Source organism: Vanellus vanellus (assembly GCF_965231255.1).
Source record: "Vanellus vanellus genome assembly, chromosome: 1".
NCBI lineage: Eukaryota > Metazoa > Chordata > Aves > Charadriiformes > Charadriidae > Vanellus > Vanellus vanellus.
The window spans coordinates 110,767,748-110,784,516 of NC_138905.1; the positions used below are offsets into that span (position 1 = coordinate 110,767,748).

Genomic DNA, 16,769 nt, shown 5'->3' on the forward strand with positions numbered 1-16,769 from the left:
GTTTCATTAAAAAAAAAAATAGTAGTAAGTTTTCCACAGAAATAAACTGTTTGACACACATGGAACAGCTTCATTTCCAAGCAACTCTTTGCTCAGCAAGGTGAGGAGACAACGCAGAATCACAGAATGGTTTAGGTTGGAAGGGACCTTTAAAGATCATTTAGTTCCAACCCTCCTGCCATGGGCAGGGACACCTCCCACTAGACCAGGTTGCTCAAAGCCCCATCCAGCCTGGCCTTGAACACCTCCAGGGATGGGGCACCTACACACCCTGACTTCGGCCTTCCCACCACAGGGACAGGACCTTCTGCAGAGCAATGGGGGCAGGTCACTAGGGCTGGTAGCACCGCTATGGATAAACCTGACGAAGTCCACCTGCCACTGCACCAAGCAACAAGCTAACAAGAATTAGATCAGATAGCAGATCTACAAGCATTTATAGCCCATGACTCAACTTTCCCTCCTGTACAGTGACCTTTAAGGAGGACAAGAAAAGGAGCCGAGCATGCTTATATGTTAAATTCATACAATCCATTATCCAAGAGAGGAACTGATATCTGAGGCTCTAAATCTACTTAAGTAGCAGAACAGCAATGGCCTACCAAATCCCCAAAAGGCTGCAGAGGAAATTTGATTGTTTCTGTGCTCTTGGTGTCTTGTGAAGCACGCGCAATTCCCCTCAAAAAAATAACAGAGTCATAAGGTAGGAGCCAGAGAAATAGTGTGATCATCAGCACAAAGAGGGTATTTTAAGATCTGCTTTAATGCCTAAGTTCAGGTTTGCAGGGACAAAATACAGCTGGTATATGCCCAGACAATGCTCTGAAGACATCAGAGCTACAGGAACCATACAGCACTGTAACCCAAAATACCCAGCATTACCCCAAAAGTAGTGTTCAAATACTGTTCGTCTCCCCTATTGCACATGAAAATACTTTGAAAATAAAACCAGAGCAGGGTAACGCAAAAGTGAAGTCACCTGGAAAGCCTGAAGAGCACACTCAACAGACCCTTTTTCCATTAAGGGAATTCACAGTAGAAAATGACTAATGATATAACTTGAGGTCCAGAAGATAAAGTTTGGGAACGTGACCTTTTATGCATTTCAGATCAAAACCCAGCTCAGTCGTATGTGTGCTGAGATAGCCTTGGGAACGTGACACACTAGCTTAAAATGAAACAAAAAACCCCACACAACAGAAAAAAATAACCAAAAAAAAAACCCACAAGAAAAAAAAAAAAAAGAGAGTTTGCAAGCAGGCACTCAAGACAGCTGTGTTGAATAGCTATATATCAAAAAAACATGATCAAACTTTCATACTTGATACTGCAAACCAAAGACACACCAGAGTTCAGTAAACAGTAAATGTGATTCTGCACAAGCTTGTTATCTTTTCATCTCAACAGTTAAACCTATGTGAGGGAGTGCAAAGAGGTTACAAAATGCTATCAGCACAGTTTTATTAACATTCCTTTTGCATTTATTCTGTAGCAGGATAAAACTTAAGGTAGCAGAGAATTAAACACCAGTAACTTGAGAGGAGCAGGACTGATTCTTGAGAAATCATCTTGACCACCAGCATCAAGGGGAGAATTTTTCTTCAAGAAATTTTGCATTCTTACGTGGCCACTGTTGAGCAGCTAGGAGCAGATATGCTCTTCGTATATTAGCTGAGCAAAAGTGAAAGGCAAAGGTGCATAGATTCTTCTTATTTCCCCAAAACAGGGCCTGAAATAACAAAGGACATTTCCCAGCTGTTTTTGTCTTTCCACCCCATAACCATACACTTCTCCATTTTTCAGAGAGCTGTAGTACTTTAACATATGATCTTGGAATTGAGGCGAAATTTTGGCCTTACAGTCCAATTTCAAAGGCGAAGGATTTCACGTTCATCCATGGCGTTCATTCTCCCCAATTCCCCATCCCTTTTAAATCATTACATTTGGGTTTTCAACTTTAGCTTCTAATCCTCCTTCTCGCACCTCATCCAAGAGAGATTTTGCCCATCTCTCTTCTGAAAGCACCTTTAGATCACTTCAAGTTGTGACCATTATTATGAATTCAAGAAAGATCAAGCTATTGTCCTAGCTGCATGTTTAGGAAGCTCAGACTAAAGCCTGAAGCCTTCCTCACTTTTAAATATGCGAAAGAAAGGATGCTCTTGGGAATGAGTTACAGAGTACGTCCACAAGCCAGAAATAGTCAGGTAAGACTATTTATTCTATTAATCAGCCTTTAAAGGATAGTCTCATTGTTGCATAATTAATTTAGCACATAAAATTCTAGTAAGGAGAAGCAGGTTAGCTACCAGCAAGGAGTCCACGTACTACTCTCGTTAGATGAGAAAGAAATGATAAAAGCAAGTTCTCTGCAAAATAAGGCCAACATAGCCAGCAGCCCTTGCTGCCTAAATGGTTCCAGAAAGAGCTGTGCAGAAAGAGTCGTTTCCAAGTTTCACGTAGCTTTGTCCTTCCCCATCAAACTCAGCCCCGTACAGGACTGGCAGAACACACTTGCTTGGACACCACCACCCATCGGGGAGGTCTGCTTCTCCAGCTGGGACTGCATTTCTGGAAAAATGGCCATGAGCAGGAGACAAAAAAGGCAAAAGGTGGGAAGAGAGGGGGGTTAGGGTTTTTTTTGTTGTTTTTTTGTTTGTTTGTTTGTTGTGGGTTTTTTTTTGGGGGGGTTGTGGTTTTTTGTTTTGGTTTGGGTTTTTTTTGTGGTTTTGGGTTTTTTTGTTTGTTTGGTTTTTTAACATGACACTTGTCATGTACTCACGTTTTTGGTAACTACAAAAACTCCAAAGTGAGTGGAAAAAGAAAACCACCACTTGGGCAAGAAATTTTTTCCATAAATAAGCAAGACAACTGCGTTCAAACACAGTTGAGGGGTACAGACAAGAAAAGCGGAGGCCTGAGCCCTGTTCAGAACCCAGCGACTTGATGTTCTTCCCTGCTGTTTTACGCTGCTTTTTCACCTTATTTCGGCAGCAGTAGGGATAAAGACAAAAGAAGCACTGAAGAACAAAGCCTGAATCCCATTCTGGCAAAAAGAGGGAAGGGGAACAAAAGACATAAGTGGAAGTGGATGGACTACTTATAGCAATTATTGTCAAATATTTTTGCACTTCCTTCCTTAATGTAGCTCCTTTCCTACACAAAGGCCTACAAATAATTTTGAGAGGTTCCCATTGTACAACGAGGAGAACGGAAGACTGTAATAATACTGTGCAATGAAGATAAATTTTTCCAATAATGCAAGCTACAGGAAACACATGGAGGTCAAATAAAATTATTTGACTATTATTTGCCTTTTCAAACACTATTTTCTTCAGCTGCTAAATAAAAACATTATGAAGCCATTTTACACAGTAAAATTTAACCTTATATTAACCTTCCATATTAAGTAAACAAACCTTTCTAGCCAATAAGCATCTCTGTTAACTCTCCAAGATGATAAGCAATACCTTAATTACATTCATTTACATGACTTTGAAATTGTTCCAGACCAAAGTCAACGACTACAAGGTCAAAGAGTATGGAAATCTAAAATAAGGAGAAATCCATAGTCGGACAGTTCACACAAGCAGGGTACAGCATCCTTTCTATCCAGTTTGTAAAGGGTCAGGGATACCAATCTTTTCATCAATTACATTAAAAAAGCAAATCCTCTGAAACACCAAAGACTGAGTGCATCCTTTCTGGTTTTTAAAAAAAACAAACTATTCAAAAATGGAAAACAAGGGACACTTTAGAATTGTTTTTAATGCCTAATGGCCAGTCAAGCTGTATGAATCCCTTATGCAAATATTTTATAATATTCTAACTGAAAGGCGCAACACAGGAGATATATTAAAAAAAAGATGCAGCCAATTCACTGACAATTACAGAGTATTTGGTATAGTACCCTGCTATATTCAGTAATGCTACATACACTGAATCATTTTGCTGAGATTTATCCAATGATGAAAGTGAAACAGCAGAAGAGAAGCCACCGTACTGATGCCACACCACCATACTTCAATAACTGCACAGACTCACAGAGAAGCCCAAGCCCAATTCAAAAAATAAAAGTAATAAAAAAAAAAAAATCACCGCACAGACTTCCACTCTCATTAACAAAGCTAGACTATATCCTTAAGATATGGGGAGAAAATATCCTGTGTTGTAGTACTGAATACAATCTTTAATATGCTACCTGAAAACCTTTATTATTCAATCTGTGCTACGCTTAGAGCGGAAAATGCTAATTACAGTCAAGCAGCAATTATAAATATTTTAACAATTACTGTTGCGAGAAACTTGATAAAGTATTTCTTCTGTTTCAGGGCAGAACAAGCAGACACAGCATCCATCCCATTCCCAAGATATTAGATAATGGCTCAGGTATGATCAATAGCAATCAAATTAGCCAAAATATAGCATATATGCACACTGCACTAATGGACCGTTTCAGGATTATAGTTTGCATATTATAACCATGAAAATATTACAACGATGCATATACAAAATTCTAAAGCATGGCTTTTGGATTTAGGCAATCCCATATCAATACACTGCAGCCGACAACATTTTCTTCGTATTAAATTAGATAAATCTCCCTGCACCCTCACTTTACTAGCCAAGCACTTTTTACACAACTCTCAAGCCAACAACCTTCTGCAATTTAAGTATGATTTAGTGCAAGAGAAGCAATGAGTATTATAAAATTTATGCTTGTTCACCTTCTCTCCCCACAGAGAAGGTCAAGATGTTTTTTCATGTAAATATGTATTAGATCCAAATCATTTAAATAGATATTATTCCATAGAGAACATGATGCTGCATATGCCCATTTCAGCTCCACGTTACTAAATAAACTGCAAGATAATGATGTTGCCTTGCTCATCCTAAAGGACACTGAAAATATTTCTAGGTGTTTCAAACAGAAGTAAAAGGAGGAGACTTTCACAACAACAAAAGAAAAACTAAGGAGGCTCTCACAAAGCTAGATAAGGTGAAGACAAGCTGCTCATAAATCACAAATTAGTAAATCTCTTCAGGAACAGGCCACAGCTGTTACAGCAAAATTATAGCTCAGGCACATGGAGCAGTCTTTATCGTATGGATATCGAGTCATTACTATCTTGAATAGAGAAAAACTATTTTAAAGTTTATGTAGGAATGTTAAATACAAGGTATGAAATGAACATTTCATACAGTTTTACTTCTCAGTCCTATTTAGCTACAAGTGTCACTACTTGAACGGAGAGGAGAGAGAGAATAGGGAAACTTTAAACAGTTTCTTTTAAAAATGAGAGCTTTAAGCATTGATTTTAAGTGAGCACAAATATCTCACTGCTTTTCACAAAGTACAAAGGAAGTTAAACAGTAAGTTACCACAAAATACATTTATAGTTAACAATTGAATTCAAAATAATGTATTTAAACTGAGGAAGACTGTCACTGGTCTTGAAGCTATCGCATATCATTTGGGCCACAGTCAGTTATCTTACAATACCATCTGACCTCTGCTTGATTTTAAAATAGGATAATCACCTTCAACTATGCATGAACCTTGAACATTATCAAAACCAGTTTTATTGCATCAACGATTTATTAATAGTCTTATATTAATAGTAATGTAACTTTGACTTTACAAAGTCATAAAGATGACGAGAAACACAGTCAAGACCTACTGTGCTGCCTGTTTTATTTTAGGCTTACACGGCAACCCCATGATACAATCGGAAAAACTATCCAGAGAGTAACAGAAAAAACAACGGGATACGCATGTATCATCCCAGTTAGGCAACGGAAGGGGGAGAACAGAGAGAGCGTAACGAACTTAAGATAAATACTGACACCTATTTCAGTACCAACATTCTCCTCCAGCCAACGGCGCTTGGAAGCGGAGACCTGAGGCAGGTCACCTCTGGACAAGCCCAAGAACGGTGACTGCCGTAACGACGAGGCGCGAGGCTGATGCAGGAGCGCATCGAGCGCGACTCCCCTTCCAAGCCAAGCACGGCAAGGCGAGCAAAGCCCACGGGCCGACGTTCAAAACAAACCTGACGAAGGAGGAAATGTTCCTCCCGGACCTTTCAGGTTCACATCACTTGCCGCAGCAGCCCTGCCGCGTTCTTCATACTGCACGGCCACTTTTATAGCTGTTAGCCCCATTACACCACAGTTGACAGTTTAAACAAAGAGCAACTAAGAAAGTACAATATGCTATAACTGGCATTTACAGCACCGGCCTTGGACTTCTAATCTTTACCAGACGGGCGCACAAATCAATCTATCAGCTCATAAAGGTGTGCTTTTTTAACCTCTAAAACAGATGGGATTGGCCAGAAACGTCTGGCATGTCAAACTGCTAATCACTGCTGCCCTTTGCACAAAATAACCCACTTAAGTTGAGGCATGGTTGCACTGTAACAGACATTAGTCTGTGGGAAACCCATTTAACTGTCACATACTCCCGCCACTCCTGCTCTCCCTTAATTAAGCCTAATGCCTTATGCTTTGACCTTTTGTTCTAGCCTATTAACCCTATCTAGTACAAGTTCAAATATGTTAAACTTAAAAGTTTGCTGTAAAATATTAAATCCCAAGCTACCGAAAGAACGAGGGACATTTCTCTAGCCTGCAAGCTACCAATCCCTTTACCAAATTTCCGAGGCTGACAAAACGGAAGCACTATGTTCATTCCCAAAGACAAAATATATCCAAACACTAGTCAGTTTCACAGCAAAAAGGTGGAGTTTCTTCCACTTGCATGGCCTACCTTTTCTTCTTCAGAGCAGAAAGGGGAGAAAAAAAAAAAAAAAAAAAAAAAAAAATCAAACTTCTGTTTGCAACTTCATATCCTCAGGCTTTTGGGTTTTTATCCAAAAAGAAAAGAACCTGCTATCAGCCAAGATCACACTACACTCATTTGCTGTTCTCTAAAACCTATCATTAAAAATAAGACGTAATTGGTTTACAGTGACCAATTCCTCCTCAATTAAAGGCTGCATCTGCAAACCTTGCTCATACTGAGTCACCACCTTGTTCTTTTGACAAAGTTACAATTACTATTAGATTTTAATTCTCATCGTTTCATGAGTTACATCTTTTGAAGTTTCTTAGGCTTGCATAAACATAAAATAAGGACATAATTTATAAAATTTAGCTCGCTGCTACAGGCTTTTCTTTGATGTACGCTCAGCTTTAGACAGCATGACCGCCTTCCCCCCTTGTATCTCTTAGTTTGTGGAGATTACACAGCATCCACAAGACCAACAGTTACGTTTGCAAAGCAGTACTCTTCTGGAGCAAGACCATCCTAACGGTCCAGAAATCCGACTTAAAACAAGAAATCCAATTCCAGTGACAAAAACAAACCTCTGATCAAGACAACTCTACTGCACTCCACATTAAAGCTATTTACAATGGTATGCAATGAAAACTCATACACCAACACAGGTATTCTACAGTCCGTGCCTATAACCAACAAACCAACCTCTTCCCCCCCAACCCCCAAAAAAATAAATCAAGTCATAGCACATAACAACTGTTTTATAATGTTGGTTAGAAATGGAAAAAAGAATGCAAACTGCATCAGGATTACCAGCCACGTATACATTAACACACACATTCTGTCAAATCTTTAGCTTAACCGCCTTACTGATGAGCTGAGTAGTTGGTGTGAGATCCTTATTTACAGCTTACGCTTTTGCAACTCTGACTAAATAGAACTGCTTTTAAACAGAGGTGACAATCTTGAAACAAAGCTTCGAATTTAATTATTTTTTAAGATGTGAAACATTTCTAAAAGCTTGTTGCCACAAAAGCCACTGTCTACTAAGTTCTGTTAAGGCTGTACAAGTGACCATCTGCTGCTGATCACAACAATTCTCAAGCTGTAAATAGCTAATTAATTAATTATGTTCTAATTCCAAAGTGCCTATCTTACTGATTCTAAGACCAGCCAGTAACACAATTAACTTTCCACTAAACACAATTGCTCAGATAGCTAAGAAGCACTACAGCAATGCTAGACTTTTTTTTTTGAGGAGTCAAATAGGAAGCATCACGTTAAAAAAATGGATCCTTCATCTTGATTTCCCTTTACTTCCAAAACACTGATTCTGGATAAATCCAAATCTTCCCAATGTAAAAAAAAAATATTTTCTAAAGATTTCACTTTGTTATATTCTGTTGTGTTGGAGATGCTCAAACTGCATTACACAGTCCAATGCTATAGCCAAATGAAGTCAAGCAACGCATGGATTTATTAAAAAAAGAAAAATATATCTCGCATCTGCAAACTGTGTCATTACAGTGGATATGCCAGAAGTTTTGCAGGCTGGGATTTGGTATGACTGCCTCCAGCTTCTAGACCTTCCCTACTAATGCTCACAAAAGTTGCCACTGGAGGCAATGCAAATGAGTCCTAAGAGAGACCAGAAACAAAACAAAAACCGCTTGTCAACCATTACATGCCCAAATTGTATTCTTTATGCGCATCAGCATTCTCGAGTTCTTAGGCTCGCATGTAGGCCCACCGAGTACAGTGGGGCTACTCAAGTGAATAAAATCACTCACAAACCAAAGTGTGTATACATAAGCGATCATTGGACAACACTCGGGGAATTATTCCCCTATCAAAGAAAAATAGGATTTAGGAAATGAGAACCAAGGGAGCAGATCCAAACAAAATGACAGTGGTGCTAAATGCCTACAAGCCATTGAAACGCAATATCTAATAATGATTTTACTGTGATGGTCCTTTGCCACTGAAGCTCAACTTGGATCTGTTGTGTTTTGTGGTTTTTTGTTGTGTTTTTTTTTTTTTTTAAATAATAAGAGATTGTAACACAGTAAGTTTTATTTAATCTTCTCTTTCACTGTGAAGTTACATGTAAATCGGTTTCCTCTCTATTTAGCAACTACCTCCCAAACAAGTAGGCCAAATCTTCAGGACTTACCAGCAAATTCCATACAAAAGGTTCAAAGGCTACTAAAATACTTATTTCTCTTTAATTAGCGCACACTACAAGTCTTACACTAAAAGAGAGGGATTAACTTGAAAATTTATCACTTCAAAACATACTATAATCCTAAAGAACTTATACGTGGCAGACAGCTGTATGACAGATTTGGCAAGACAAAGAAGAAACCCCAGACCAAAGAGACAAGGTAAATAACCCAAACAAATTATTTACCTTGAAAGAGGTCCCATCAGGGAAGCCTTTCCTTCAGGAGTCCAAGGATGCATTAATTTTCTTCCTCAACAATTCCATGCTTATCTGAAAAGAACAGCAGAAATCACGCTATGAAATTCTGCATACCAACTGTTCCTCATCCAATATACCTCCATCTACTTTCTTATTGTTGGTGTAACAGAAAGCGATGCTGTATTTTGGATAGTAAGAACTGGAAATAACATGTTATTTCAGAAGAAAAACATAACTCCAAACTTCAGAACTCAAAGTTTCCAGAAAGGAACCATCAGTAAAACAAGTACAAACAACTTGTGTAGTCTAGACTTGTACTGTCTAACTAACTGGATCGTATTTCTGCAAGAACAAAATCCACGTTCAACTGTGATTCAAAGCCACGGTCCTCTTCCTCCTTTCATTCAAAAAGTAACTGTAACGTGAAAGCCCTCCTTCCTATGCAGCAATTACTGCTTAACACTTCAAACTTGCACCTACAAACATCAAAATCATATTTTTTTTAAAAGCCCCTATTAAATTAAATATATATACACACACAAGGAAAAGACAAGAGCGTAGTATAACTGATGAATGTAATGCTAAACGCCACAAAATTAATTAGAAAAACACAAAACCAGTAGAAATGACAGTATTTTCTTTTGAGATATTTAGGAATTAATTATATAATATTATAGTTACAAGACATCCATCACAAGCACCACCTTAAACATTTTTCTCAACACTTCTCTATTATTCCTACGTGAACTTTTGCAAAAAGATGCAAACTTACAGCTATACCAGATCACTGTTATTTGTACTATTTCAGCCTTGTTCTCGTGACGAGCCTTGTTATTAAAGGTTATGTGAAATCTTCTGTCACCACGTTACCACCCAAGCAGCAAGCTTATTACGCATAGAGTCAAATCTAGCTACAATAAATAAAAAAAAAAAAAAAAAAAAAAAAAAAAGAAGAAAGAAGAAAAACAGACTTTCTCCCCTGTTTGGCTGAACTATCCCCTCCTCTTGCTTGGCAGAGGGAGAGTTCCTCTCCTCTTTGCTTCACCTTTAGCTTCTGGTCTCACAAAAACACACGTACAAAAGCCTTTTAAACACAGGATTTCTCCAGCAGAGAGGACCCCACAGGTGGTTAGGGGTGTGCAGGGTGGAGAGAGGCAGAGTGGCAAGTGTGTGCATTGGGGGCAGCTCTCAGCATTTCCCCCTTCTGCAAAACCGCTGGGGCTAAAGCCAGCCTAAAGAAAACATGTAATTGACCACTGCAATGGAAAAAGAAAAGGGGAAAAAAAAAAAAAAAAAAAAAAAAAAAAAGAGATACAGGTGTTGATAGATAGGTCATCATAACAAAAAAAAAAAAAAAAAAAGACCCATTCAAAGCTTTCAGGTACATGAAATAAGAGAAGCATGCTGGGCTACTGCAAGCATCAAGACCCAACAAAAGCAATAGATCCAACTAAGCCGAAAAATAAGCAAATAGCCTGAAATACTACTCGCAGACACTATTTTAAATCCTTCCCCTACATATATAACAAAATAAAAAGCCAGTTTGCACCACAGAACAGTAGCAATCCTCAACATTTGTATTCAATTAGGAGAAAATAAATGAATAAATATAAAGCTACCCTTGCAGTCAAAATAAACAGAGAAATGGCAGGTACAGAGACAAAGGTGGTAATAAACACAGTTCAAAGCCTTCCCAACCCCACTGAGCTGAAAGGACAAATAAGCTGGATGGGGAATCTTTCGTGAGCAAAGGAAAAACGGGACAAGAAGTCCCTTAGGGCAGAAGGAAGCAGCACTTTCAAAAAAAAAGAATATATTCACCTTTTCAAGTCACCTTAATTTAAGAAAAATAGTTAATTCCAGTATTTTTGTCCTATACCGTAGATGTTGATGAAGTGTTTTCCACCACTGACAAGTGGCTTTATTTAAGTATTTCTACTTCCAAGAGAACACAGATTTCTATTGGGGGTGGGACGGATGGGACACACAACAAAAACCAAAAGACACCCTATACTGTATTGCCATCGAGGTTCAATGTATAGACAGGATTTCCTTTAGGTCAGGATTAAACAGTCTTTTCTGCATTGTTCCAAGTGACTACAAAAGGTTCAGAGAAAAGATAACAAAAAAAGTTTGTTATTTCTGGGGAAAATTACATATTCCTTCAATGATGTTTTAAAAATGGGGGGGGGGGGGGGGGGGAGGGGGGAAGAGGAGCTTTTCTAGAATAATACTTTATTCCCCAAAAACTTCACAGCTGGATCACTTGCTTTAAACACCTTATAATTTTTTGAATGTTGATTTGTTTCAAATTATAAACTGCTGAAAGTGGGATAGGTGATGACATAAACAACGCAAACAGGACAATCTCCTGGGCCAAGAATGATCATTTTTTTCTACCTTGGAGGTAAGCCCTGCTTTCTACATCACTGAAAAAACCTTTTCAATTCCCATTCCCATTCCATTTTCATAGTAGGGTGGGGCATGGGGAAGAAGTGGAAAGCCCATAGCTGTGAATTTTAAAGTCTGCTGGGGGGGGGGGAATCAGAGCAGCAGTACCAGCCTAGCACCAACAAGAACAAAAATACTGTTATTCTGCAAACAAGTCATACTGCTTAGACACATTTCAACACAGAAATTCATTGAACAGTTTTGGGAGCAAATGAAATAGTCCTTTATGTGTTTTCAAATAATAGTTTCAGTCAAGAGCGAAACACCTTTTACGACCAGTGCCCAATCTCTCACGATGACATCTTCACAACTGTCTTTCTCAGGAGGAGGAAGAGCAGCCCACCAGAAGTCTTCCCCAATACTCAGCTGCTTTTCAACACCAAACTCCACCTCTTTGAAACCAGTGACTAACAGATCCGCAGCTTCTGCTTTTAATCTGATATTGTTTATAAGCAAAATTGGTTTTCTTCTGCTGAAGACAGTGGTATATAGAAATAAGCTGTATGAAAACAAAGTTTCTCTCAAGACAGACAATTAAACAGGAGCAATGAGCTCCAGTAACAATTAAAGTATGAGAAGACCACACCAGGAGGGGTCTGACCCAAACTAAGATGACTAGCAACTGCTTCTTCTCCTTTCTACACGCGAATACTTATTTACATGAGTCTTAGTTCCCATTCTCCTTCTTCAACCATTAAGCCAAGTGACCTGCAACAGACAGCCAAATAAATTACCAAATTAATTCTTTCAAGTGCTAAATAGGTCCGTTAACATTTCTAAGTATTTGAAATAAATAATCCAGAAACACTCAAGTGCAGGCATTCATCTTTACCAAAAGCATCCCTCTGCCCGCTTTCCCTCAGGCAGATCCATCAGAGCACACCAGAAAGTTTTTACCTGATCACACACGTCCACCCAAAGTACTGCCCGCCATCCCTAGCACGCTGTTTTCTACCTCAGTATTTTCAAACACAACTAGCAAAACCCTAACACCATCATATCCAAAAGCAATGCCACAAGCCTTTTAAACACTTTCCTCGTATTTGCCATAGGCAGGCCAGCACAGCTCAGAGAGTTACTGTTCTTATCGTTTTAGCCTCTTGGCAGGAAGAAAGAGCAAACCACAAATGCAAACCATTAACCTTTTTGTCTTTAGTTTAAGACTGGTTAGACAGACTGTCAAGTTTACGGTTTTACCTTTTTTGTACATTTGTGCATATTCTTTCACACCTTTTCCTCTTTTTCAGGCTTCAGTCCCTACCTACATTATCTTTCCACTTGCCTGTCATTAAACCCCTGCTGAGCAGTAATGACTTATACTTCAAATTTTGCACTTCTTGTCCCAAAAGAGTATTTATCCTTTTTCAATCCATAGAATAGTTATCCCACTTATCCCAGCCCATCACTCGGCGTGTGTCACCTGGCAGCCAGGAGACGAGCCCAGCTGAGCCGGGCCACCCTTGCCCACAGACGTCCCCCATCTGGGACGTCAGCCACCAAAGCCCCCTCTCACAAAGGGGCTTGTGTCCCCAAACCAGGCACCCACTGGAAACCCCACACTCTACCCAGTCTCTCTTCTGGACTCCCTGCGCTCGCCATACGTACACATACAGGGAAAAAAAAAAAAAAACTCACAAGCCATCTGGGTTTGGAGGTTTGGGGAAGTTCTGAAGAGCTATTCTAAAATTAAGAAAACACTACAGTCTTCAGGTCTTCTCTGACCGCCCTGCAAGGAGGTGTCAAGCACAACCCTGGAGCGAGACAGCTGACAGGGGGAAATGCAACTCCCTGGCTTCGCCCTGGGCAAGTTTATACATGTGCTCGGCAAAACGCAAAACATAGTTTATCTTCTAATATAGTAATGCCCCGCACTGTCACCGGTAAAATTAACAGTGCTCTCACTGCTAACAATAATACAGCTGGTGTCACAGAAACCTTTTGCCAATGTTCAAAGCCAGGAAAATAAAGTTAGCTCCGAAAAGGGGAAATAAGCTTGAAGCAAGCAAGCCTTTGAAAATTCTTTTAAACCAATCCCACGTTAAGCAAAACCTACAGGCAAATATGATCACCATCAAGTTAACTCATATTTGAGTTCTATAACCTTTATTGAATAACTTTAATAAATAAAAAAAAAATCCTTGGTGCCTTTTACAGAACAGATTCACCCTAGACACAGCTATCAAACACCGCAGGTGATATAGCCAGCATTTAAATCATCCATTTAACTTTACAATATAAAAACATTAGTTCACTTTTACTTCTTTATCAACTTAGGGTTTATGACTACAATAAATTTCGCTTGTTTTATTTTACTCCAATTTTGATTAGCGCATCTTTCACTTTAGAAAAAAGAAACAAGTACAGGGAGCAGAAAGGAAGAGCACATTTTCACCTGGCAATTTTCTACCCCAAGACTACTAGGGGGAAAAAAAAAAAAAAAAAATCCATCTAGTACGGTTTGGCGCTTGACAGCATCTTGTCTTCTGTGCATGCAGGGTCTACAAAAATCTGAAAGCCACTGACAGCTCTCGCCCATTAGGTAACTGGGAACTGTAGGCCAGTCTGACAGTAAGTCAGATTTCACCCCCACCTGGAACATGAAATCCCTACTTGTTACCTCTTCCATCCCACTCAACAGCAAACCTACACGCCTACCTATGCATCTCACTCATGACAAACTTGCTGCCTTGCACTGGAGTCCACGTCAACTCTACCTCCCTGATAACATGCACAGTCAGACTTCTCAACCACAAGTTGCCCCAGAGAGCAGAAGCCCCAAACCTGCCTGAACACTTTTCTGGACACGAACTTTTGCTCTCCCAGATGTCAACTCTCGCTGCCCGAGTAGCGACAATTACTCAGATGCCATTAAATCAGATCTTAACCACAAGATATCCTCAGCTCACAAAGCTTTCGTTATACGGCATCTTAACATGCCACTTCCCAGCGTGTTCAGTCAGCCCCCAAAACAGTAAATCGCATTGGGGAATTAAAGAAAAAGGTTTTCTACCACTCGCTCAGGGACCCACCACCCCCTTTCTGCAAGCGACTGCTTCCTCCCCACGGGTCTTTGCAGGCTGGATTCGCAGTCTTTGTTAAATAAAGCTTTACAGTATCGCTGAACATTTATAGTGCCATGACTCAGTTAAATTCTAATCGGCCTGCGAGCTGTCAGGCTCTGCAGGCAGGTCCCCTCAAAGCAAAACAAGGAATAATACAGTCTCCAGATGCCAGAGAGATGAGGCAGAAGGAGACCTTTCCTAACATCAACATAATCCCAAAGCCAGAAATCCCACCAAGATTTTGGGGTTTTGGTTTTTTTTCTCCTTCTTCAGCATCTTCAACACGTGTCAGGCATTTTAGCTGAACTCTTCTTTAAATTATAAACCTCATAAACCATCCAGGACACGGGAGAAGGCCGAGAGAGGTGCAGCGCAGCGACAAGAAGGCTGTCGGCGCGTTACAAAGCTGTCCCTTATTTCGCCAATGCCCCGACACCACCACCACCTTTCTTTGGGTTTCGCTACCTCCCAACTTCATCACCCACTGACACTTATAAAGAACAGCCTCAAACAACGCGTTCCAGAGGGAGAAAGGGAGGGGGGAGGGGGGGGAAAAAAAAAAAAAAAAAACAAAACACACACAACCAAAAAAAAAAAACAAACACCCCCAAAAGCCACCTTTAAAGGGCTTCGGGGACACAAAAACACGCCTGGAAGAGTGGCCTTTCGCCTAGAAAGGAAATAGCGACGTCCCCGAGGAGCCCGAAGGGATGAGAAGGCATCTTTTGGGGGAAGCCGGGAGCCGCGCGGGTGCCGCCAGCCAGAGGCGAGGGAGCCGGCGCCCCGGGGCCCGGCTGCCCGCCGGCGGGCGGGCACAGGCGGCCGTGGCGGGGGGGTGGGGGTGGTGGTGGCGGCGGCGGTGAGGACGGCGAGGAGCGGGGCGGGGAGGGCGGCCTCGCCCGCAGCTGCCGTGAGCGCAGGCGGGCGGCGAGCGAGGCCGCGGCCGGGGCTGCCCGCAACCCCCACCCCCCCGGGCGCCTCCCCGCCCGCCGCAGCCGCTGCGCACCGGGCCTGCGGCTCTTTAAATAATTCACACGCACACCGGGAGGAGGAGGAAGGTGGTGGTGGTGGTGGCGGCAGGGGGGGATATCCCTCCGGAACGCCGACCGAGGCTGGCAGCCAGCGCTGGGGAAAACACCGGCGGCTCTCTGGTACAGACGAGTAACTTTCCCGTCCCTCCGGCCCACCCCGCCCGGGCAAACTTTCACCTCACACCGCGGGTACCGGGGGGGGCGGCCGGTACCGGAAGCGACCCCCGCCGCCACCGCCGCCGCGCCGGGCTCACCCCGGCATTGTTCCCCGCCCGCCGCCGCCGCCGCCTCCCGGCAGCGCGGCCCCGGCCCGCCCCGCTCGGCCATTTCCACCCCCCCTCCCCCCCGCCAGCCAGCGCCGATCGGCCACCGGCGGAGCGCCGCACTCACCCCGCAACGGGCCCGAGCACCGCGGCGGCGGCTCCTCCCGGGCGGGCTGCCTCACCGGCCGGCCTCACACCACCACCACCCCCCCCTCCGCCAGCGGCTCCGGCGGCGGCCCCCGCGCAAGCAGCGGGTACCAGTCCCGGCGCCGAGCTCGGCTGAGCGGCGGCGGCTCTCGATTCCGGAGGTGGGCGGCCGGGTCCCCCCGCTGGAGGACAGGACGCGCCGCCTTCCCCAACCTCCCCCCACCTCCCGCGTCCGTCCGTCCGTCCCCCCCCGCCCCGTCCGTCCCTTCACCCCGCGCACATACACGGCGAGCTGAGCTCCGCTGCGCTGCGCTGCGCTCCTCTCCGCGGCTCGGGGCTCTGCTGCAATGCCTGCGAGGCTGACTTTCAAAGCCCTAACCCGCAGCCGCGATCCTTCCCCGCCTTCCACCTCGCCCGCCGCGGCGCAGCCCGGCCCCTCCCCGCGCCGCGCCATTCATCTCTCCGGCCAAGTTTCTTAACCCTTTTCTAACCCGAGGGGAGGGAAGCCCCCGCATCCCCCCCGCCCCGCACCGGCTTGGGGAAGGGGCTGCGGAGCCGCTTGCCGCACGTAGGCAAGTCGCGTCGCCCCCTGCCCTCGCTAATTAATCT

At 42.7% G+C, this 16,769-nt stretch overlaps 1 long non-coding RNA gene across 1 annotated transcript in view; it reads right to left on the reverse strand.

Moving 5' to 3' along the window:
• The window catches only part of LOC309683725, a 72,031-nt gene extending 55,557 nt beyond the window's left edge, over positions 1-16,474 (reverse strand). Inside the window, exons 1-2 of the long non-coding RNA XR_014270235.1 lie at positions 16,445-16,474; positions 9,195-9,278 (exon numbers count right to left, since the gene is read on the reverse strand). This is a non-coding gene — a long non-coding RNA (uncharacterized lncRNA). The remainder of the gene's footprint in view (positions 1-9,194; positions 9,279-16,444) is intronic.
• Between the last annotated feature and the right edge of the window lie 295 nt (positions 16,475-16,769).